The 6,806-nt window shown below is 49.6% G+C and overlaps 1 long non-coding RNA gene across 1 annotated transcript; it reads left to right on the plus strand.

The window, feature by feature from the left end:
- The first annotated feature begins 3,422 nt into the window (after nucleotides 1–3,422).
- Nucleotides 3,423–6,515, plus strand: LOC129010496 (uncharacterized). The gene is made up of 3 exons (XR_008493013.1): nucleotides 3,423–3,612; nucleotides 4,717–4,830; nucleotides 6,032–6,515. It is a non-coding gene; the product is annotated as an uncharacterized LOC129010496 (long non-coding RNA).
- Nucleotides 6,516–6,806: the final 291 nt, after the last annotated feature.

A 6,806-nucleotide genomic window follows, 5' to 3' on the forward strand; every position in this document is an offset into this window, starting at 1 on the left:
AGGGCTGACCAAGGGATAAATAAAACCATGATATTCCTACATAGAAAATTGAAAAGCCTTCTTGATGGGGTCACATGCAGAAGCTGGGATTCTGGGCCGTCTTTGGCTGCTCAATCCCTGTTACAAACTTTCACGCTTCATTTCCTCACATGAGAGAGTACAGGTCAGCGGCAAGCCAGAGTTGAATTCCTTATCCCTCCCACCTCGTGTGGATCCCCAGTCTCCTGTTTCTACCTGGGCTCTGTTCATCTCTGCCTGGTTTTCTGATCCCCAAATCTGGTATTCCTTTCAGACCTTGCAAACAGTCATTCAGCAGGTGTATATCAAATATATGCTTTGTGCCAGGCTGTGCTTTGGCCTGCAGAATCCCTGTTGGATAAGGCCCCCCTGCCATCCAGAGGCTCACAGTCTGGAGGGGAGACAGGTGTGGGCACAGGCAGTTGCAATGCAGTGTGTGTTGAGTGGCCAACAGAGAGGATGTATCACGCACCAGGGGCAGGCAGGATGGGGCAGCAACCTGCTCTCTGGTCCAGGGGTGAGGGTGTCAGGAAAAGCTTTTCACAGGTGATAATGATCATCACAGATGTGTTCCCATGTTGATTACAGGCGAGGAATTGGTGTCGGCACTTTATGAGGATCGGCTCATCTAATCCTCATGATAGCACTGTTTGAGGCACAGAGGGGTTAAGTAACTTAGCAGGTGGCAAGGCACAGAGGCAGAGTGCAAACCAGGCACCCTGACTGAACAGCTTGCAGCCTCCTCCTCTATCTCTTCCGCCTGTTTGTGAGCTAGCAGGGAGGAGACAGAAGAAGCAGGTCTGGACAGCCCCACCTCTTCCAACTCCTCTTCGTCTCTTCCTTTCTTATTGCTCAGCTACAGTGCATCCTTCACCCTACTGACACAATAATCTACCCCAAGCACAGGGAGGGTGGTGCCACTGCCTGCTAGGAGCCTCTGATGCTTCCCATCCTGCACAGGCTGAAGCTAAACCCCCTTCATGGACACATGAAGCCCTCTAGAGTCCTCTCTGGCCTTGTCTTCCTCTCCGCCTCATCTCCCTCTAAACGCTCTCAGCAGCCTTGCACACCACCCTCATCCAGCACAGGCCTGCTCGCCAGCCCACACAGCCATGCTCAGCAAGTCCTCAGGCCTGGGCACATCACTGATTTCCTGCCAGAATTGCTCTTGTCCCCCAATCTCCTGACAAATTCCTGCATATCCTTTAGATTCAGGTCAGTTGTCGCCTCACAGGAAGCCTCCCTGACTCCTCTGAGGCCAGGTTATTTGTTTCCTTGCTTAGCCATTCCCAGCTCTGGGTACAGTCCTGGACTCTCTGAGGTGGGCTGGAGCCACTCCACCCGGGGGTGAGCACCAGGTGTGGGTCTCCCCGCAACTTCATGTTCGGTGACTTTGTGCGAAGTAACTTGAAGTCTCTCTACCATGGTGGTGGTATTTACACTATTTACACCATAGGAACTGGCAAACCCTGCAGACACCTCCCCCACCTTGGGAGACTATTAAGGATATACTGACCCCCCCCACTGACTGTGTTCTTTCTCCAACTGTGTCACCATTTTCGTATGTGTCTTTCTCCCTTCCCAAGTGGCAAGTGATTCAAAGGCAGGGCCTCTGTCTTATTTATCTGTTTAAAGACAGAGCCAGCATACTATCTGGTAGCACAAGAGGGCTGCCAATAACTCATGAGACGTGAGACATGCCCTAGAGAATTTGTCATTTAATTATGGCAACCAGGCACTCTCCTGCCACCCCAATCCCTTGAAAACTCTGCCACGCCCACGGTCAGCTTCCTGCTCAGAAACCTCAGTAGGTACTTTTGCATATATGGCCAGAATGCCACATCCCACAAGGTAGGGATTTGTATCTGCTTGGTTTTATCAATGAGATCCAGTGCTCAGAACAGTGCCCAGCACGGAGAAGTGCTTAGCACCTTTCAACACATTATTGTCAAATAAATCAATAAATGATCAAATTCAAGCTCCTTACAACAGCCTTGAAGACCCTTTATTCCAGTTCTGTGGCCTGCTTCTCCTTTGGTCAGAGCCTCCGCACCAGTCCCGCTAATCTCCTAGTTAGCCCCTCAGGTCCAGGTACCACATACTCTTGCCCTGGCATGAAACTCCCACTCCCTCCCCTCTGTCTGCCCAAAGCCTCCTCATTCTTTGATCTGACTCCTGGAACACCTGCTATTTTCTACTCTCCCTCTAGCACCAACCTGTAAGGTTAGGATTTTTTTCTACATCCTCAGCCAGGCTTTGAGCTCCTTGGGGCAGGGCTGGTGTATGGACCGTCTTGGTGTCTCCAGTACCTATCTCAGGCTTTCATGCATAGTAGGCACCCTGGGTGGGGTTGTAGCCTATATTTGCCCACATTAAAAAATTAGAGACCAGCAAGATGTATGCAAGTTGCCGCCTCTGATCTTGCCACCCCATGGAGTTTCATTTTAGCAGTTGTTCACCAAGTGTCAGCAGAGGTTGCATTGGGGTGGTGGTGTTCAGGAGCCCGAGCCAGTCGGGGCTCACCATGGTGGCAGCAGGCTTTATGACTTGGTCTTTTCCTGTTTCCTTTTCCTCTCAGGTTGTGGCCACCCCGCTGCTGGCTAACTGCAGCTACTTCTGCCAGCCAGTGGACTAGAGATGGAGCAAGCATGGAATGAGGGTATGGCAGGGAGCAGGAAGCAAGCCTGGAGAGGGTTAAGAAGAACAACTTCATAAGAATCAGAGGGCAAGGAGGTATCACCTGAGCCTTTTGATGAGCGGCAGGGGACTGGCTGATTTTGGAGTCAGATAACCTAGGACCTCAATTTGGATCTCAGCTCTGCCAGTTACTTGTTGTGTGACTTCTGAGTGGCACACCTAACTCTTCTGGGACTCAATTTTCTTATCTATAAAATTGAGATAATAATACCTATTTTATAAAGCAAAATGATTGAAAGAAGATGGACTCAGATAATATATGATAGATAATATATGAAAGTGTTTAGCACAGGGGCCAGCACACACTGAGTAGTAGCTAAGTGGTAGTGATTTCATCACTGTTAGCTGTTCTCTGTTTCAACTGGAAGCAGAACAAAAGACTCTAGCTGAAGCCTGTCTCCAGGTAGCTAAGGCTTGTCACCAGCTGAAATGGATGTTGAGTCACTGGATGTTGGTGATGGGCTCATGTCCTGTGACTCAAAGTATGATCCTTGGGCTGGCAGCATCAGCATCATCTGGGAGCTTGTTGGAAATGCAGAATCTGTGCTCCATCCCAGGCACACTGATTAAGAATCTTCTTTTCAACAAACAAGATGCCCACACGCTCATTAGATTCCAAGGTTCTGGGCTGGGGCACATTTGGAGAGTCCTTCTGTGGTCACTCCAGTAGCTTCTCCCCTTCTTTCCTGTGCGAACAGGCATCTTCCTGGAGACAGGTAGGCACTGTGGAATCAGCAGTGCGTAGAACAGTGAGGAATTAGGGCTGAACCCAGCCCAGGTGGGACAAGCCCTGGCACCAGCCGACTGCAGTCTGATGGAACTTCCCCTTCCTGCCCAGCAGATGGCGAGCGTGTGCTGCTGGTGCCTCTTTCCAAAGGATGTTGAATTGTTTGACAGGTAAGATCCCGGACCCATGGGCTCCTGTATATCCGTCAGCCAAATCTGGGGTGGTGTCTGACTCTGCCAGCAAGAATGCTCTCCAGGTTTGCCCAGGCAGCCATGCCAGAGACTAATTTCAAAGTAAAGCCTTGGTCCAGTACCTGGCTGAGGGAGGACGCTCAGCCACTGAGGTAGCATCCCCCTCTGCCAGTTCCCCTGGTCCCTGCTTTCTATCAACAGAAGTAGGAGTAGGCATTTGCCCCATTAGTATCCAGGTTCCAGGTAAAATTAAAATGGAAAATTACACAAATTTTAAAACTGACATGACATAGCAAGGGTCATCAGACAGCAAAAGCCATCCTTCCATGTGAATAAGAAGAAACCTTGCTGGTAAGGCCAGGAGGCTTGTGGGATTAAGCAGGATGGGGCAAGAGCATAATGTTGGTGTGGTTGGTGATGAAAAGAGCATGCTCTTTCTTCTCAGTCTCTTGCCAAAACGGTCTGAGCAGAGATCACATGGGAATGTGTTGTGTGGGTGTCCGGATCTTGGGCTGACTGTTCAACACCTGAATTCTTACCCCAGTGCCCTGGGGGGGGCCAGGATCGGACATTGGAAAGAACCCAGTCTCTGAAGACAGACTGTTGTGATCCCAGTTTGGCCACCTATTAGTTGTGTGCCTTTGGGCAAGTTACTTAACCTTTCTGTGCCTCCGTTGTTTTTTGTTTTTTGTTTTTTTCCTGAAAAATGGAAGTAGTAGAAGTATAAACTGCACACAATTATGTGGTATTTAAGTGATTATTTTATACACATAAAGTAGAATAGTGTTCTCTTCCCTCCTCTTCCCACCACACATCCCTGCCCAGCATCTAGAAGACCACCTGAAGCTTTCACATTATGAGACCTTAGATCCTGCGAGGGTTTGAATTTCAAAAGCCTCAATTAAAGCACACAGTAGGTCATAAATTGGTGTTTGACTGTTGTTATTTCCGTTTAGTTTTACTCTCTCTTGCAGTAAAACAGGTAGAATTACCATATCCCACTCTAAGGGGTAGTTGAGGCCCCTGGAGAAGTCTGAAGAAAGGAGACCTCCAGAGTTGATGCCATCTCTTCCTCCTCTCCAGGTGTTCTTTACTTTATGAATGAAACCAGAGCAGCCCACCTTCCTGCATCTCTACCACCATGGCACCATGCCCTGTGAAGGGTGAGCTGGAGTCAAATACGTAGCAGGCAGCCAGGTAAGTGATGCGCTCCGTGGACGGCCCTGCTCCAGGCCCTTGTAAGGCAGGTCTACTAGGCTGGTCTGCTGGGCTGACTCCCAGCTCAGGAGACCTGCATCCCTGGAATGTCATGGCTGGTCTCTAACTTTTCCCTTCCCTGAGGCCATGAGACCAGGCCTCTGCTCCCATTTGTCCCTGTGGCTCCTCAGAGCTCTCGGGCTACCCCTCTCTGGGATGGGGAGGTGGCTGCTGGGAGATGCTCATAGCAATCAGCCCAGAGAACAAAAAGGTAGTAGAAACATTCTCATTTAGCATCTCAATAACTCCAGCCCTCCGTCATCACGATCTCAGATGGCTCATGCCGGACCTCTGCAAGATAAGGTCTTTCCAGGGATTCTCTGTAGAGATTGCAGAGGTGCTCTCTGCAGCTTGGAGGATTGAAACATCAAACAGAACTCCCACACCACAGCTAAGCCCAGCTCCACTTATTTTCCTTTATCTCCCCACACCCCACTCTGCAGCCTTCTTCATAGGGATGCTTAATTCTTTGGTCCATGTCTTCATGTATCTGTATTATGGACTGGCCAGGTTGTGGCCGCCTATGTGGCCCTACTTCTGGTGGAAATGATATCTTACCACCCTACAGCTGGTAAGGAGATCTCATTGGCTCCAGGGGCCTTGGCTGAACCCTTGGTTCTATTCTTGGCTTGTCACTCTATACCAGTGACTTGGCATCTGCCCATAAACCAGCCCTCTCATCCTTAGATCTTCCTTAGCTTCCTAACTTGCAAGGGCCTCGGTAGCCATCTCATCAGATCCTGGAACCAACCCTAACTCACTGACACAGTGTGGAACTTTGAGCAAGTGGCTTCCGTGCTCAGGTCTCAATGTCATTATCTATAAAATGAGGGCCTCGGCCAGATGACCTCTAAGCATTAATGTCCTGTGAGTCTGTGATCACCGATTGCACCCTCCAGGTGCCTGGATGTCTTGCAGTTTTGGGAGCACCACTGCCCCCCAGATGGCGATGACAGCCTAAAGTGTCCCATACGGGGCTCTGGATAGACTGAGTTTATCATCAGGGCCACCATGACATGGCTGGATGGGGGAATTGGGGAAACCAGGACCAGGAGAAGGGTCAAGAAGATTCTTGGGATCATAGGGTGGAAAAAACTGACTGCTCTCCCTTCTCTTTCTTCTCACACTTTCTTTTACCCAGGGTCAGTTTGTGGCCACTGCTGCCCCCTCTTCCTACGGTCTCCTCACTGAGTGCCCCTTCCCTGTTGGGTTCAACATGTCTATGCTCCTGTAAGCCCTCAGCCTCCTCGTTCTCTTCCTCAACTTCTACCACCAGACACACCTGAGAGGCAAGCAAGAGAGGCTAAACTAGGAGCAGGACCCAGGGACTGAAACCAGCACAGCATCCCCACAGAGAATTGGGTGGAAGGCAGCATGGCTTCCAGCTTACTGGTGCCGAGCAGATTCCTCTGGGTCTCCATTGTATCCTCTGAAGGAAGGAGGAGGATTGCCTTCTGTCCAGATCTCAGGATCAAACAAATAGGCCCAACTTCCTGTGCTCACTTCAGTTAGAGCACTTCTCATGTGACTTTGTAGCTTTGTGTGCGTCTCCTTCCTCTACTAGACCTAAGCCCCTCACTGGAAGGACTCTCTTATTCTTGATGTTCCCCACATCTGGAATTTCAATAAACATCTCAATAAACATCTCAATAAACGTGTGTGCTTGGATCCTTGGATCCCATGACTGCAGTCATAACCTTGGTGAAGAAGAGGGCTGGGAGTAGGAAAGAGGTCAAGGTTGGCTTGATCTCTAACCTTATAGTGGGAAATTGTGACGGAGAATATTTAAGAGTGGGTGTGGGTCTGTTTGATTTCAGGTGTGGCTGTGTAAATAGTTAGCCCTGCATATATTTTTGTCTATTCACAACTGCCTGCGTGTGTATTCATAGAGTTGTGCGATTCTGTGTATGTGCATG

Source organism: Pongo pygmaeus, chromosome 10 (genome assembly GCF_028885625.2).
Source record: "Pongo pygmaeus isolate AG05252 chromosome 10, NHGRI_mPonPyg2-v2.0_pri, whole genome shotgun sequence".
NCBI classification, from domain to species: Eukaryota; Metazoa; Chordata; class Mammalia; order Primates; family Hominidae; genus Pongo; species Pongo pygmaeus.